Here is an 18,483-nt window from a genome sequence, read left to right on the forward strand (position 1 = left end):
CCAGGGTAGAGGAGAACAAGGGCTAAGGACTCACAGGTGAGGATGCTTAACCCATTCTGGGAAAAGGAGAGATGGCTTCCTACATATAGCAGTGAGGTCTTCACTGAGCTGGATTGGTGTTGATCAAATGAAAAAGGGATGGAGAGATGAAAGAAATTTGGGGGATAGGAACTGGATTTCTAGTTGTGAAGTTGGAAACATGATGTCATGACAAGAATAGAGAAAGAGCCAGTTCACATTGCCTCTCTCTATAAAGATGACTTCAAGTATTGCTTACGTCTGGTAGGAAACATGGTACCTGGTCTCATGGAATTTAGAATCCAAATGGTGCTTTTATGCCAATCAGGAAGAGCTATAAGACTCAGATTAAGGAGGACTTCTGGATTCTGCCAGTGATTTGGATTTTATCACAAAGCTGCTGGGAAGTTATAAGAGAGATTTTACTATAGGGCTATAGGTGGGGTGTAATCTGGTTTTAGAAAACACCAGTGTTTTAGAAAATCAAGAGATATGGAGAATGGAATGGGGTGGGGGAGGTATTAATATCTAATGGCAACTCTTAAAAAGTAAAGAAACATTACAGAAACCTAAGGTGGAATTATGGTTGCCACACACATGCACAAAAAATCACCTCACAAGGTACTCATATATTATAATTTCAATTATGTCCAGGCTGCCTGATTTATACCAGCATTCCTTTCCATTATATTGACCTAGGGGAAGCATCTCCTTGTGTAGGGCTCAGAGGCAAGCTTTTGATCAAGGGAGTGACAATCAACAGTTGGACCTTCCTCCAGCTTGAGTTGGTAACCGGGCCTGAAGCCTGCTTTCCATCTTGTTGTGGGTCTCTGAACTAGACTGCCTGGGTTTTGAACACAAGAACAAGAGAGGTGAGAACTTGCAAGCAAGGAAATTCCGTGATGTTTTGTGGTTGCTTGAGCAAACCACATTGTACATGTACAACTCCCAAGAATAAGCAATATTATCTTGATAATGAAATAAACTAATTATTTTTCTCTAATTTCCAAAAATAAGCAAAATGGAGTCTGCTATAACTGAGACCATTTTTTACATGATTCTGCAGAGCAACTTAGCTCCTCAAAGCTACAACCCTCAAACTTCTTAATTCATACTACATTCCCACAACAAAAGCCCAAAGAAGTCATTTGCTCAGAACAACAGGAACTTTTACCTGTTTCAACAGGCTCACAACTTTGCCAAGTCTTTCCTTTTCTTATCTTGGGTCTTCACCATAATCTCCTTGAAAAGTATGTGTGTTAAGAAAGATTTGTTTTCAGGGTTTATCTCTGAATAGTGGCACTTTTTTATTCCTTTCTCTGTTGTTTATGTTTTTTGTTTTTTTGGGTTTTTTTTTACAATAAGCATATACTATCTTTTTTTTTTTTTTTAAAGGGAACGCTATTTATTTATTTATTTATTTTGGCTGTGTTGGGTCTTCGTTTCTGTGCGAGGGCCTTCTCCAGTTGCGGCGAGTGGGGGCCACTCTTCATCGCGGTGCGCGGGCCTCTCACTCTCGCGACCCCTCTCGTTGCGGAGCACAAGCTCCAGACGCGCAGGCTCAGTAGTTGTGGCTCACGGGCCTAGTTGCTCTGCGGCATGTGGGATCTTCCCAGACCAGGGCTCGAACCCATGTCCCCTGCATTGGCAGGCAGATTCTCAACCACTGCGCCACCAGGGAAGCCCAACTATCTTTATAATTAGAAAATAAACTGAAATTTTTATTTCAGAGAACCATGGGATCTGTATAATTGTTAAAAAAAGAAACCACAGGCCCAAAATGGAGTCACTTATGTTGAGCTCACGAAGACTTAATACCTAACCTAATTGCAGTTAGAACCTCCCCCAGAAATGTAGTCTTAATTGCTCAGTCTGGAATTTTCTGGTCAGTGCCAATGAGGTCATCTGCCACATAGCCCCTTTTCCATCAGCCAAAAGAAGATGAGCTTTCCATTTTGTACAGCTCCTCTGAGCTTCTCTCTGTTAGATGGGTTGCTGCCCAATTCATGAATTCTTGGATAAAGCCAGTTAGACCTTCACATTTACTCAGTTGAATTTTTGTTACTTAACAGATTTGGTGGCAGTGACAGTGGGATCCAAAGTTATCTTCTGATGGCATTTAGGGACAAAGAGAAACACAGGTGTGGTACCCCATACAACCTTAGGGTTCACTGTCTTTCCTGTTATTTTCGAGGGCCATTGGTAAGTTCCTTTTGGTTTTAAGCTCCACTCTCTTTGCATGGAGCTCCCCATCTAACTGGCTTTCTGCAACTCCCTATTTGGTTGGAAACTCTGACCTTGGTTTTGTCTCCCAATCCCCAGATTCCATGGTGGTTACTGGCCAGAGTTGACTGGGTCCAACTTAAAAACCAAACTGAGTCTGAGGTTGGACTGGGTCCCACTTGAACTGGACTAAGTCCAGCAAAGTCTAGTTGATAATGGGAGAAACTTGAGAGTCACAAAAAGCTGCAAAAATGGTTGGGCATGCACTGAGCATTTAAGAACTGTTACAGCACTCACCACTTAACCTGAAAACTCCTGTGTTAGGGTAAGTTGGTCACAGAATGGGTTAGATTGACACTAGGTCACCCGCCAACCTCTAGAAAATTTCTGTGTGAGAAGGTGCACTGTGAAACATCACACAATTTCCAACTCAGCAGCACATCACTTTTTAGATGTTAGTTTGACACTGAGAGACCCAAAAGCTTAACTTACTAAATAAATCAAAAATGCGTTCCTTAAAATCCAAAGAGCTAAGTGTACTACCTTACAGCACACCCACCTATTTTATAGGTAAGAACTATTTGTTGTGGAAGCTCCAAGAATTTGGCTTGGTAACCATGAGGTTGGGGGTCAAACAGTTTGGAGCCTGGACAGAGATGTGGGTTAATCTCCATTTTCAGCCCAGGTCCTACCAAATTGCTGCCAGCTCTTGGGGAGTTACAACCTAGATTACAATGGCCATGACAGAGCATTCAGATTAGACAAGATCATTTAAAAAGTGCACTTGAAAGTAAGGGTTCTCAAATTAAGCAAGCAGAATGGGATACCTATTTTAATTAGTACACAAAGGAATTCAAAAGGCTTCAAAATTCCAAAATAGCTTCATGGGGGAAAAATAAAAAAAGATTGTTGCAGAAGACAAATGAAGATTTAAAGGCAGGAGATCATAAGTAAAAGTTCACCAAACCATTATCTTTACAGGTACAACAGCTTCAGGGCCAGGCACCTAAAGTACCTGGTCCCCCACAGGGCACATTCCTAGGGGCCCGTCATTAAAACGCTGACCTAGGGACTGTTGTTTTTAGTTGTAATCAACTGGGACACTAGAAAAGAGGTTGCCCTTCAAGGGCCTATGATGATTTGTCAACATCAATTCAAATGCCTTCATAATCCACCCCTAAAGTTATGCTCCCTTATAGGCCCCTTCCAGAACTGATGGGACTCCAAGACTCCAAAGGATTCCCTGGGAAAGTTTTAAGCTATGCTATTTTCTTAAACAGCCAAGGGAAGTTAAAATTAAAATGAATAAGAAACCAGAGTCTGCAGAGGGGATTCCTGGAAAAACTGGCAGAAGCCAGTTGAAGGGTGAGAATTCTTACCACAATCTCCTGAATCTCTGTAATGCTCAGCTGAGAGAGAAAAGTAAAATTTCACGTTGTCCCTTTCTTTCCAAATCCAGACCTATTGGTTATTGATGCTTCCTCTCCCAGGGACAACTATTGCCTTCTTGTTTGTCTAGTTTTGTGTCCTAAGAGCTTGGCTTGGCTTTCTCCCTGCCTGGGACAAGCAGGCTATTGGTTCTTTAGCTATCTATGGGAGTGACTTTGGATCTTGGGAAGGTGGTAACTTGCACACTAAGATGCCTTTTGGGTCCATGGAGTTATTTAATACTGCCAGAAATATTTACTGTCTGTTCCAGCTGAAACCTGGCAAGATATTTGAAAGGATTTAATAACTTTATTTTTTTATTTTATTTTTTTAACATCTTTATTGGAGTATAGTTGTTTTACAATGTTGTGTTAGTTTATGTTGTATAACAAAGTGAATCAGCTGTATGCATATGTATATCCCCATATCCCCTCCCTCTTGCGTCTCCCTCCCACCCTCCTCATCCCACCCCTCTAGGTGGTCGAAAAGCACCGAACTGATCTCCCTGTGTTATGCGGTTTCTTCCCACTGGCTATCTATCTTACATTTGATAGAGTATATATGTCAAGGTTACTCTCACTTCGTCCCAGCTTACCCTTTCCCCTCCCTGTGTCCTCAAGTCCATTCTCTAGGAGTCTGCCTTTATTCCTCTCCTGCCCCTAAGTTCATCAGAACCATTTTTTTTTAGATTCCATATATATGTGTTAGCATACGGTATTTGTTTTTCTCTGAAAGGATTTAATAACTTTATGATCAGAAATTTGGCCGAATTGGAAACTGATATTCAGAGCCTAAAGGGAATTTTCTTAAGCCTCCTCCTCTAAGCTAAAGTGAAACCATGTCCCCAGAGAGAAAGAAGAACTACCTAAAACCCTCATAAAAGGATTTTGGGTGGATCAGCCTCTGGTGTCATTTAAGTTACAACCCAATTGCTTAAAGACAGTTGCTCTTAATTCCTTATCTCTAAATTCCTTGTAAAACTAGAAATACAGTTTTGGAGGCAGTTCAAAGTTCACTTATTCCTTTACCAATCCCAAAACCCCCCCTCTCAGAGGTCTGTAAATATTAGCCTTGGGAAACCAAAGTCCTTCTTGGAGGAACTTGCATTCCTTCCCTGTGCTTTGAGATATAAATATTCTATAAACTTAAAGGAAGTAATTCTTGTTAGAAGGAAAACAAAAGGGGGAAAGGTAATTTGAAACTTGGGCAAATAGAAAAATCTTTTAAGTGCTTCTCCACAGATATTATTGAAAGGCTTTAACCAGGTAACCTTAACTTATTCCATCTACCAGAAAAACTTAGATTCAACTTTTATAACTAATGAGCTTTACATGATTGTACCTGTCTCATGGCTGAAATTTTAGAACAAGTCTATAAGGTCTTTGCATCTGTCTGTATGTTCATGTGTGTTTATATAGATAGTAGATGTGAGATATATATCTATCACTGGATGGTACTGCTAAGATTAATTTGTAGAAGAGCTCTATCTAATTGGCTTTAAAAGCACTTATATAAATTAAAATAACAGAAACTAAGCTAATGTGATCTAGGATTATGTTGTGTTTACATAGGTATATAAGTGTTTTGGAAATTATGTGAAATTCCTGAGAATCTGATATGTCCCGATATAATATTATCAGTCCTAAGGCCAGTTATTATCTATTGGGCTGCATCCCTCAGGCCTGCAAGTCCTGTACTTGCCCAGCCTCAAGATCAAAGAAAGAGCCCGGAGATGTTACCCAGTCCAAGCTTGTACTGCTCACCCTTTGGCAGGCTAATAAATCAAGAGACAAGTTGTTGGGACAAGCAATAGTGACTTTATTTGGAAAGCCACCAGACCAAGATGTTGGGCTCATGTCCCAAAGAACCATCTTGCCTGAGTTAGAATTCAGGCTTCTTTTATACTAAAAGGGGAGGGAGTGAAGACCAGCATTTCCTGGTTCCCATCAGCCTCTGGAGGGGTTGTGTTAATTTCTTCCCTCCTGCTGTCATTCACAGGTGGGCCTGGTCAGGATGTTTTCTGTGAGCTAAACAAAGGTATTTTAGCTTAATGCTCATTACCTGGGAGGCAGAGTTCCCGGGGAGGTGGACCCTTATATATAACTTAAGCTGATGGGCAACATCCCTTTAGTCATTAACTTGAAATACAAAAGGTTCTTCCCTATTACAGTACCCTACTGTCAATATCCCTTCCAGTCTTGTGGGGAAAGGGACGAAGACGTCCCTGGCTTTCTGCTGAATGGAGGTGATGAATATTCCTTAGGCCTGACTAAAGATTCTTTTTTATCTACAACTATTTGAACCTGATGAAACCCCTTAGCACTTTGTTATCTAATTTGTAATTGAACTTGGGGTTTTTGTTCCAGTTCCCAATACATATACTAAATTCCTGTGCTATTTATTTAAATGGAATAAATAGGTAGGTTGACTCTTCTCCAGCTACAGTGAAATTACCATCTACTTCAGCTGGATAGGCAGACCTGTTGGGGGCAAACTCATGAAGAGGTTATTATAGTGCCCAAAGTTTTAATGTAATTGGCAACTGCTGGGTCTCTTAGAGCATTTATAGATTCTCTCGCCTGGGCAGACACCAGGAAATGGCCTACCATACAATATTTCAAAGGGGCTTAATTTAAACCTGCTTCTGGGTGCCACCGATCTGTATCAGGGCAACTGGCAAGGCCTTATCCCAGGTTAAATTAGTCTCTACATATTTTAGAGATGTTCTTTTTTAATGTATGATTCACTTTCTTGGTTTTTCCTGTTGATTGTGGTCTGCAGGATGAAAGTAGTTTCAATGCCTTAACCCAAATCCGGGGATAATTTCCCTTAGGAGGGCTTTAACCACTTCAGAGACTTCTGTCCAGGTGGGATATGCTTCCTCCCATCCTGAAAAAGTATCCATAAACACTAGCAGGTTATCAGAAATTTCCTGCAGTTCAGGGTATTTGAGTAAAGTCTATTTTCCAGTCCTCGGTGTGGCAGGTTCCTCTGTTTTCGAGTCCCCATCTGGGGAGGTCTGATGGCAGTCTTTTTATTATTTTTAGACTGTGATGTCAAGCTGTTCTGGTGGAAAGCTTCAGGGTGAGGTCTATCAGAAAGTTAATCAGCTCATTCCCCACTGTCAATTTTTAAATGGGGCTCCTGTGGAGAATTAGGCACCTCAAGTCCAAGAGAGCCCCTGGGCTTCTTTGTTCATCATATTCCTCTCCTTCTACTATATGAGAGCCTCTTTTATTGTTTTTCTTATGGTTTGGCCGAGGGCAATCTGTTTTCCAATGTTCTCCTTACAGGAAGCACATGTTCCTTCTCGAATAGTAGCTTACCTCTCTTCAAGTAACTAGCCTTCTGGGAATCCAATATTGCTGTCCAAAAAGTGGCGTTTTGTTTGCATCTTCTTTCTTTGTTCACCCTGTTGAACACTTTAAAAGCAACATCCACCAACTGAGAAGGATTTATTCCAAATGCACCATCTAATTCTTGCAATTTCTCCTGGTATCTGAAGCAGTTTGCCCTACCTGCCCCCCCCACCCAAAAAAGAGCAAGTTTACCATTCTTATATTTTCAGGGGCCTCACAATCTGCATTAAGATGACGTCAGTAGGCCTGATAAATCCTTTCCAAAAATTCAGAGAGGTCTTCATTTGTTTTTTTGCTGAGTTTCCTGAATTTTGTTCAAACTCTTTTGCTTTGGTTCCCTTTTTCAAAGCCCTGCCAAGATGCACTAATACGTACTGCTCTAATACGGGCATTCTTCCCTCATTGGGCCTCCAATTTGGCTCAGCTGTGGGTGCTGCCAGTTGGCCTTCAGGCGCAGAGGATCCTCCCTATAAATGAGTGTTGCAGTCTTTCCAGTTAAACAAGTCTGAGAAACCCTGCTGGCTGGTCATTTGCATTTAGCCCTCATGTGAGGTAACAGGAATGGAAAGTGCCCTGCCCTGGGAGTGGCTCCTGGCCCAAACTGGGTGCCCTGTTGGGTCTTAGATGGTGACGCCTGACCAAGTCCCTGTGCCCCAGAAACTAACACGGGATTTTTTCTTTTTTTACGTTTACTGAAGTATAGTTGATTTACAATTTTGTGTTAATTTCTGCTGTACATCTAAGTGATTCAGTTATGTATAACTTTTTTTCATATTCTTTTCCATTATGGTTAATTGCAGGATATTGACTGTTGTTCCCTTTGCTATACAGTAGGACCTTGTTTATCCATTCTATATATGATAGTTTGCATCTGCTAATCTCAAACTCCAAATCTATCCCTCCTCCACCCCCCCCCCCCCCTTGGCAACTATAAGTCAGTTCTCTACGTCAACACAGGATTTTCTAATTGACCCTTAGAAGGAGGGGAAGTCGTGAGCTCAGTGAGTGGAGTTAGGTTTGAAGCAACATATTCTAACTCTCATTCCCTTCCTTTTATGTTCCCTGATGTAATAAGACAAATACTTGAACATAAAGGATTTCATCATTCTTCCCCGCTTCTGTACAAAATTGCTATAGTCATTCAAAAGCCACTGTAAAACCATAAATAGCAGTTGATCATCTCTAACCATTAAAGGGATGCCTTTTTGCTTTGGCATCAACCAGCTGGGATTACAATGCAATTGAAAAGAAACTTGGTTACTGCTGTGACATACAGTTTAAGATAATTACTCAAATTATTAGTGATATCATTTACCAGGATATTCCAGGACTTTAGAAGTTCCATATAATTTCCAGAATGTGTATATTAAGTGTTTACCCATGATACAATCTAAGAAGTTTTATCACCATTTATTTGACAGTGCTTCCCATGTAATTTAACATACCAAGCCTAGTTAGTTAAATATTCCTCTCTCTGAGATGGACAGAATCCAAATAATTCGAGGTGTTCCAGGGACCCTTTGGAAAATCTCAAAAGTTAACTAGAGGTCGAGTGAGCTTCATTTAGAATTTGATCTTTGGGAAGCTTGTCAAAAATATCAAAAATTGGGGCTTCCCTGGTGGTGCAGTGGTTGAGAGTCTGCCTGCCAATTCAGGGTACACGGGTTCGAGCCCTGGTCTGGGAAGATCCCACATGCTGCGGAGCAACTGGGCCCGTAAGCCTGCGCGTCTGGAGCTTGTGCTCCGCAACGAGAGGCCGTGACAGTGAGAGGCCTGCGCACCGCGATGAAGAGTGGCCCCCGCTCGCCGCAACTGGAGAAAGCCCTCGCACAGAAACGAAGACCCAACACAGCCATAAATAAATAAATAAATAAATATAAAAAAAATATATATATCAAAAATTTTAACCAGTGATAATAAAAGATCTCAATGGCAAATACAGATCACTTAAACTCAGTTACCAAAAGTTCGATATTTCAAGAAAACTTTGTCCTCTTAGAGAACCAAATTCAGGTTTTGTACCACTTTACCTTTAAAATTCTATTTCTTAAGTTCAATCTTACCTTAGCCAATCCTGAAAATGCACAAAACTCTTTCAGCGTTCCTCCTCCACAAGCATTCCACAACTTTCTGTATCCTTATTCATCTGTTCCTTTCTTTTCCATTTAGAAACAACCAGCTCTAGGACAGAACCACCTTTTTCCCTTTAACAAAATGTATTTTCATGCTGAAACCATGCACGTCAGACTGGGACTTGAACCCACGTGGCCAGGACTCGAACCCAGCCAAAACCCACAGTCTTCCAACTGAGATCACACACCTGGTTTCAGGACTTAATGAAACATCAGGTTCTTGATGTCTCATCACAGGAAGAATTCAGTGAGTGACAAAGTGATTGGTAAGAAGTGGATTTATTTAGAGAGAAACACACATCCACAGACAGAGTGTGGGCCATCTCAGAAGGTGAGAAAAGGCACCAGGGTATGGAGTTGTCAGTTTTTATAGGGGTGGGTAATTTCATAGGCTAATGAGTGGGAGGAATATTCCAGCTATTTTGGGGAAGGGGTGGGGATTACCAGAAATTGGGCCACCGCTCACTTTTTGACCTTTAGGGTCAGAACTGTCATGGTGCCTGTGGGTGTGTCATTTAGCTCGCTGATGTGTTACAGTGAGCTAAACTGAGGCTCAAGGTCTAGTGAAAGTCAACTTGTCCGCCATCTTGGACCCATTTGTTTCTAATCAGTTTATGTCATGTTCTCGGGCTATGTCATTCTGCCAAAGGTTGTGCTCTGTCCTCTTCCCTCCTGTTTCAATTCCTCATTCGTTCTTTGTTGAAGACAAACATCCTACAGTTTTTCATACTGAAATGTTTCCCTTATAATTCTTAACCTTAAAACCTTAATCTCTAGTGAAAACCAAGATGCAAGTAATTGTAAACTGTCATACCAGCATTTCCTGATTGATAAACTTATGTTCTAATATTTTGTCCTATTTGAAATGACCCAGATAGTCGATGAATTCTCTTCTTTTAACTTAGTTTAAAGCTATAAAAATCTGGAGAGACTATTATAGATAGACATTCCCAAAACATAATTATTCCTATAGAGTTCACCTAAAACTCTTACCACATTTACCTCTATTTTATTTACTTAAAAGCTTTGTCATATTGTTATTTTTCTTGCTGACAAACTTTGTAACAGGAATAATAAGGTCTTATTTGATTTCTAGTAAACCTGGGTGCAATAAAAGTATTATACTTAATGTTGATAACCCTAAAGATAGGTCCGTATTAATCAAACCAACAAGCTCAAGCTAACTTTAATACTAGATACTAATTCAATACTGAATATTTCCTAGATCACATGAACCCAAAATTTATTCTGGCCAATTTTATATTTTGAGCATTTATATAAGCACTTAATTTCCTTTAAGTCAATCAAGCAGAGCTCTTTTACAAATTAATATCGGTAATGCCACACATCTATAACACACCTACAAACACAGACCTCATAGCTCCCATTCCAAAATTTCAGCCATGAATCAGATACAACAACGTAAAACTCAGTTACAAAACAGACTGGATTCAAATTGGGTTTCTAGCAGATGAGACAAATCAAGCTCACCTGTTTACATGGCTAAGCCCTTTTTACTAATATTTATGGAAAAGACTCATCTATTTCTATTTGTAGCTTTTGCTGATTTTAGGAACCAAGTGGAAACTTTTCTTCCTGGGAATGTCTCACTCTTCAACAAGGACAGGTTTTTTTTTTTTTTTTTTTTTTTCCCCTGTTCTTTTCCTCCATTTGACATCAGTAAAAGTTTTAAATATCACAAAGCTGATTTGAGTGTGAGGCAGGAGACAGATGGGCCCTCAGGGCAAATGGTCAGAGTTCAATACTCCGAGACCAGAATAACAGGACAATTGAGAGAGGAAGCTGGGCCCTGCCCAGATAGAAGATAAGAGACCACATATTCTTCATTCTCGAAGTCAGGAGACCTTCCCGACTACACATGTGCAGAAGGGCTCCCTGGAGGTCAAAAGGGGAGTGATGCCAAGTTGCCAAACCTACTCTTAGGCTTCTTCGGTAGAATCCATCTTGGCTAAGAGATGCGCGTGCTCACATGGGAAAATCCTGAGCTATACTAAATACAGACTTTGAACCAGGCAAATCAAAATGATTGGCCAAAGGGAATCCGGAAGAAATGCCCCATAGAAGTGATTCAAATTGCCACGAGGGTGCAATTCTCTCTCTGAGCCCACCCGTGTGTGTATCCACATGTACTGTACTTCTTTTTTCTCCTAATAAGTACTTTACTTGTTTCACTACTTTCCGTCTTTGTGGGAATTCTTTTTCTGCAAAGCCATAGGGCCAGGGACTTGTCACTGACCACTGGTCTAGTGGCTAGGATTCGGTACTCTCATTGCTGTGTCCCGACCTCAATCACTGGTCGGGAACCGAAACCCTGCTTCAAGCCGCTGCAGGCCGAGACCACCCGAGATCAGGTGTAAATGGAGAAACAGTGCTAAACAAAATGAAAAACCCAAAGGGCAAACAGAAAATCCTAAATAAACCCTCAAGTTTGGTCTTGGGGCTTTACACATACCAATGACACAGGAGTCCATAAACAACATAATTAACATAGCAACAGTAGCAGTATACGGTGCACAGGGTCCCAAGATAACCCTGCCTACACCCCTTGTGGAGATCCTAACAGGTACTGTGGTCACACATTGTTACAATAAAATAGCATCTTCCTCTCACCCATGAGTTCACAGCTATAATCAGATCACTTATCCAAAATGCGCCTCAGAGGACTTTCTTTAGGGATAGTTGAAACATTCCCCATTTTTAAAGACAGAAATTCAAGACAAACAAAACACAAACTGCACACACAAATGCTAGTATCCAAATAAACAAATGAACAAGTTCACAAATCCGGTAAAAGTCCAAAAACTCTTTCCTCTCTCCAACAGGTACCCTACTCAAATACAAAACAGATTTGCTTATTCCAGAGAAAAAGCCCCAGACGGAGAGGAAATAAAGTTTCCAGTTGTACACACCAGAGGGACTTACCCTACTGCATGGAGTCTGTCAGCTGCTCCCAAACGTTGATTCCTGTTCCAAATGCCAAGCACTGGGGCAGCTGGTGCTGCTTTGGGGAATTTTTTTTTTTAATATCTTTATTGGAGTATAATTACTTTACAATATTGTGCTAGTTTCTAGCTTCGGGGAATTTTGAAGGGAATATCCTCAGGACAAGTGATCCCGCAGCTGCTAGGGCCTTACCCGAAAATTCCCCAATCCGGCCGGCTAGCCAGGAGTAGCAAGGATCCTGGCTGGCTGTGCCACAATTTGTATCCTAGTCCAAGCTTGTACTGCTCACCACATGACAGGCCAATAAACCAAGAGAGGAATTGTTAGGGCAAGGAATGCCGACTTTACCTGGGAAGTCAGCAGACCAAGAAGATGATGAGCTCCTCTCTCAAACAACCATCTTGCCTGAGTTAGAATTCAAGCTTCTTTTATACTAAAAGGGGAGGAAGTAAAGTCCCTCATTTCCTGGTTCCCATCTGCCTCTGGAGGGGATGTGTTAATTTCTTCCCTCCTGCTGTCATTCACAGGTGGGCCTGGTCAGGATGTTTTCTGTGAGCTAAACGAAGGTATTTTAGCTTAATGCTCATTACCTGGAAGGCAGAGTTCCCACAGATGAACCCTTATGTATAATTTAAGCTTATAGGCAACATCCTTTCAGTGATTAACTTGAAACAGAACACAAAGTTTCTTCCCTCTTACAGAGTCAGTGACAGAGACGTCAATGGTTTAGTGGGTATGGGGGGCATCTTCCGTGTCTGAAGCAAGGTCCTGGGGCAACACCCCACTGTGTGTGGCAGACAGCAGGCAGGACACGACAGTAGTCCTTGCTACGGGGTGGTGGGCAAGGGGCGGGGGCACTGGGGCAAAGGGGAGAAGTTACCAGTTATAGAAGGAATTGACCTCAGGTTGGCTCTTTGGTTACCAGGGAGAACAGCAGAGGAGCGTGCCCTTAACTGTCTGTCCCTTTGATAAGCTATCCCTAATCTTTAGAACAATCACTAGCTGGGGCCTGGGACAAGTATCTAGGCATTTACTGATTAGGATCTATGATTAAGAGGAAAGATCAGTCCTGTGAGGAGGGTGTAGGTAAAGCAAAACTAGGAGCAAGGGCTGTACAGAGAGCAAGAGAACGACCATCTTGGGTGAACTGATCAGATATTATCATAAAACATTATGTGTTACAGAAATAACCAAATATCCTTGAAAATTCCATTATAATGCACTCTCTTCAGATCTTTAATAATGAACATTTTCCAAAGGTCTTTTGTCATTTACAGAGTTACTGTTTTACTCAGATGCTTTTGCAGAGGTGTTTCTGCAAAAATATTTCATCTTCAGAGAAATTCATGCAAAGGATTTTGACAAGTACAGGTTTCTGATAACTTTAAGATAATAAAACTGAACTGGGTAAAATTTCCAAAACTAATGGAACAACTAGATTCAAGCAGAACAAGTATTAATTACATCAGACTGAATAAACTGATGAGGATGACTATAATTTTTATGACTTTCTGTTTTAAATATTGCCAATTCTTTCATGTTCTGTTTTTCCAAATTTAAGGAAACTTCTCTCAAGCTATCTATGTCTTGCAGCATTTTTGTAAAATATACCTTTGCAAACAAAGATGAAATATTTACTTTTTCTCCTTACCTGATCCCTCCAGAATTTGGAAACCCTTAAGTCTTCTTCTCATGGCAATACAGTTAGTTATTTGCATAAGTTCAATAAGAATCTGTTCTCCTTGTAACAGGACACAGTTGAAAACATGGGCTATATTACCAGGATTTGACTGGATTGTCATGTTTGACAGAGATATGCATAGACTCAGATATGACCAGACAGCTTTAAGGAACTAAGGTTGACTTTATGGAGCCAATAAAGCCCCTTGGAAAAATCAACCTGGTACCTTGTTTCAGCAAGGCAGTCTTAAAAGGAGCTTATATAGTCAATATAAATTACCAGGCCAAGTTTAATGCAAACAAATTAGTTTTACCAAGGTTATCTTTGATAAAAATGGGGGGGATGGTAGAGAGAAAAGTTTTGTTTTTACCTTTCTCTATATTAGATTCTAATCCTGTTAATTATCTTTGTGGATTTGTACATATCTGTAAATTGGACTGGATCCTGAATTCTAATTTCCTCAAATATCTGGACTCTCCAAACTAACATTTCCAATTTTTTCCCATCCTTCTGATTTGGAATCAGTAAGAACAAAGACTACCCTTGAATCTCCTTGAAAGGTCCTCCTCACTACCTAGATGGCAGTCAAACTTCAGGGGCTTGAGCCTTGGGTACACATTTCACAGCTAAAGAAGACTACACCTGACATCTGCTCTGGTACAAATGCTGGAGACCTTATCCATTTTATCCATTTTAAATATAGCAGTGTGTACTTGTCAATTCAGATCACATTGATGAGGAGGAGAAGTAGCTGATATCAGGGTAGACTGCTTCCTCTTGAGACACCAGGGTTTTCTTCTCAAGCAGAGCCAACCATATCAAGTTAGATTAGTAACACACACCTCACTGTCTCTTGCTCACAACTGCCTAAAATAAGACCACAAAGTTTTGCAAAATCACCCTGCGATAAACCCTTACTTTGCTCCAAGCACCTGCTGTCAGAGTTTGGCTTTCTGTGCTGCGGGCACACCAGCCCGTTGCTTGGTTACAATCTCCACCTATGATCTTTCCTGTCTCAGTACATTACAGCCCAGTCTTCCAAATTCTCAGGCCAACATCTAGGAGTCACCCTTGAAATATATCCAGAATTCAACCACTTCTCACCATTCCCCTTCTACCAATCTATCTTCACCTCTCACCTGGATTATCACGATGACCTCCTAAGCAGTCTTCTCGCTTCCTCCTCTGTTCCCTACATTATGTTCTCCTCCCAGCAGTCAGAATTATCCTTTTACAGTGTAAGTCAGTTATGTCACTCCTCTGATCACTTGGAGATGAGCAACATGAGGAAATAGCCTCCGCATTTTTTCCATTTTTGCTGGATGGGTGGCATCAGGCACATACAGCTTCTGGGGTTTGCAGTTTAGTTGCTGACAGCCAGCTTTCTAGAACTGCTGACAGCCAGCAGTTGTAGAAAAGTCCTGTTGTTGGCATTTCTTACATAGCATCAGCGGTGATGATGGTTTTCTTATCAACCAGACCTGGGCATTGCTCTAGGAAGCTGAGTCTGGGGATTGTTTTTCCAGCCCCCTCAATCATTCTGTCAGCTACCTTATTTGTTTTAATAAATGATTTTTCTGCTTAATTTTGCCAGAGTGGCTTCTTTTGTTTGCAACTAAGAATCCTGACTTCTTTTTTTTCTCACACCCAGTGGCTTGCGGGATCTTAGTTCCCCAACCAGGGATTGAACCTGGGCCCTTGGCAGTGAAAGTGCAGAGTCCTAACCACTGGACCACCAGGGAGGTCCCAAGAATCCTGACTTTTTGAGGAGGAAAAAAAAATCTATCAGTCCACCTCAGAAGACCCTCCCCACCTTTTAACATTTTGGTGTACTTCTTTCAGTGTTTTATGTTCATATATATACATTCACATACATATGTATGTTTTCAATATCTATATAATACACGTGCAGAAATTTGTTAAATGAGGGCATAGTTTTATGCAATTTAGTATCTTGCTTTTTTCTCTACTTACCACCATTTCATAAGTATGTTTTTTGTTATTATGACTTTTCACAAACATTTTGAGGGCTGCACAATGTTTCCTCAAACCATTATGAGTGCCTCATAACTTACATAGCAAATTATTGTTGGATATTCAGATTCTTTTCAATTTTTCTTTATTATAAATAATGCTGCTGTGGATATCTTTATATATAAGGCATATATAGTAGGATTGATTCCTAGAAATAGAATTACTGAGTAACAAGGTATGAGTGTTATAAAGATTTCAGATACAGAATGTCCAATTACCCTCTCAGAACTTATACTAATTTATACTTCCATCATCATCGTATGGACATTGAGACCATATATGACCTTTAACATCAGAACTATGTGTATATATGTACCTGTTTGTGCATATTGTCAAAGAGAACCAGAGCCAGACACTAGTTAAAGCAAGAAAGATAGATTTAATTCAGAAACTATTGCAATAGGGGAAAAGAGACTTCAGTTATTTTTTTTTCCTTTTGTTTTAATTTACCCTTTATTATTGGAGGTGGAACAATTTTTTTTTTTTTTGCATATACTTGTATCTTTTCTTTTTCAAAATCTTTTCCCATTTAGGTTGTTACATAACACTGAACAGAGTTCCCTGTGCTATACTGTAGGTCCTTGTTGGTTATCCATTTTAAATATAGCAGTGTGTACTTGTCAATCCCAAACTCCCTAACTATCCCTTCCCCCCAGCCTTCCCCCCTGGTAACCATAAGTTCATTCTCTAAGTCTGTGAGTCTGTTTCTGTTTTGTAAATAAGTTCATTTGCATCATTTTAAGATTCTGCATATAAGCGATATCATACAATATTTGTCTTTCTCTTCCTGACTTACTTCACTCAGTATGACAATCTCTAGATCCATCCATGTTGCTGCAAATGGCATTATTTCATTCTTTTTAATGGCTGACTAATATTCCATTGTATATATGTACCACATCTTCTTTATCCATTCATCTGTCGATGGACATTTAGGTTGCTTCCATGAAGAGACTTCAGTTTAGAACTGAGCTCAATTCAGAATACAAGGCAGCCAAGATTTATAGCCAAGGAACAGAGTTGGGGGAAGGAGAGATTTGGTGGATGGAAAATTACTAGTAGCAGGCCAGAGTAATCAGGTGGCAAGGGTGGGGGAGGAGATATTTGATGAGCTATTTAGAGTGATCAGATCTGAAGAGTGGGGGAGATTTTCTCTAAACTGATTTGGCAGGATTCTTGCTAAAACTGGGCTATGCACATTTGGCAAGGATGGGGATAAGGATGCCAAGTCAAGGCTTAGTCAGGAACAGGGTTTAGAGAAGTCTGACTAAAGAGTTTGGTCAGGGAGAGTGTCTTGTCAATATGCATATTTGAGTGCTTCCCATTTTCTCTCCCTGTCTATGCCGGATTTTAGTTTATCATCTCCTAACTTTAGCTGACTTTGAGGCATATTTTGTCCAAAGAGGAGGCCACAGTGGAATTTCTAAATTTTGCCTTTGACTTGTTGTACGATATGGCAAAAGAAACAGCACCCAAACAAAGTTATAAGCACTGGGATCAATTCTGCTCATACTTAAACAGAGTGGTCACTTTTAAAAGTATGAATTCAAAGATAATGTTAACATGAGAATTGACTAACATAACATTTCTAAACTCTTAAACATAGCTGCACTTGTCTTTCTATAAATATTTCTAAACACTTTCTTTAGCATAGATATGTTTCAGAGGAAAACATTTACTGAGGGTTCACCTCCTCTTGTTGCATTTCTTAATTTCATAAGAGTCCAAATTTGAGTTAACTCAATTTCAGTGTAAAAGTCTGCCTGGTGCTTCCTTTTCTGTTTCACTATGGAGTAGTGCTGTCCTGATTTCGTAAGGCAAGAGAGAAGTTTTTATCGTGTACTCCGTCAAGTTCCTTCAGGGCCTCTCTGCTGGGGTGACCTCAGAGAATGACTCATATGCTTCAGTGTTTATACTACTGGCCTCAGCAGCTGAGCTAAGATCTCTGTACAAACTGCAGATTGTGTGCAAGAAAATCAGCTGCCACGTGGAGAGGCTGAGGGAGCTGGCGTGCAGTTACCTTAGCACTGTGCCTTCGCTTTCTGCCTTTAGCTTCTGCCCTGCCCAAGACTGGGGAAGCCTGCTAATTGCATGCTGGACTACTCCACTTACTCCAAGAGGCAGGTATCTTCTGCCAGAATGGACTATGGTCCATTCACAAGACAGAGATCCATGACATGGCATAGCGTGACCCAGCCTGTTCTCAGTTAATGTTTACTTCATTATGGTCCTGGAAAGTATGTATTATACAGCTACATTTGGGGGCCAGCATTAAGTAAGTTGCTCACGTTCACACAGTTTGTAAATGAAAGAAGTGAATTAAACTTAAGGTTATCTCTCTTCTTTACACCAATGACTCACACACCTTGGTGTGCATTAGAATGTCCACAACCCATCACTGCTTTTAATCAGCTCTTCCCAATGTTTTAATCAACAGAATTTTATTTCTCACATTTCTGGAGACTGAGATGTCCCACCATCTGTGTGCCAGCTGGTTCGGCTCTTGGTGAGGCCCTCTTCCTGGCTTGCAGAAGGTCACCTTCTCACTCTGTCCTCACATGGTGAAGAGGGAGAGGGAGAGAAAGAGGGAGAGGAAAAGGGGGAGAGAGAGGGAAAGAGAGAGAGAGAAAAGACACTGATCCCA

The 18,483-nt window shown here is 40.7% G+C and overlaps 1 protein-coding gene across 3 annotated transcripts in view; it reads right to left on the minus strand.

Moving 5' to 3' along the window:
- Positions 1–15,013, minus strand: part of GLIPR1 (GLI pathogenesis related 1) — a 45,219-nt gene extending 30,206 nt beyond the window's left edge. Inside the window, exon 1 of one of the 3 annotated variants that reach the window (XM_057556938.1) lies at positions 14,945–15,013. The gene's annotated coding sequence lies outside the window, so the exon portion shown is untranslated. Of the gene's footprint in view, positions 1–12,103; positions 12,339–12,472; positions 12,555–14,944 lie in introns of those variants that run through there. The other 2 variants (XM_057556936.1, XM_057556937.1) reach the window with 2 other exon arrangements.
- Between the last annotated feature and the right edge of the window lie 3,470 nt (positions 15,014–18,483).

Source organism: Balaenoptera acutorostrata, chromosome 11, assembly GCF_949987535.1.
Source record: "Balaenoptera acutorostrata chromosome 11, mBalAcu1.1, whole genome shotgun sequence".
Classification (NCBI taxonomy): Eukaryota; Metazoa; Chordata; class Mammalia; order Artiodactyla; family Balaenopteridae; genus Balaenoptera; species Balaenoptera acutorostrata.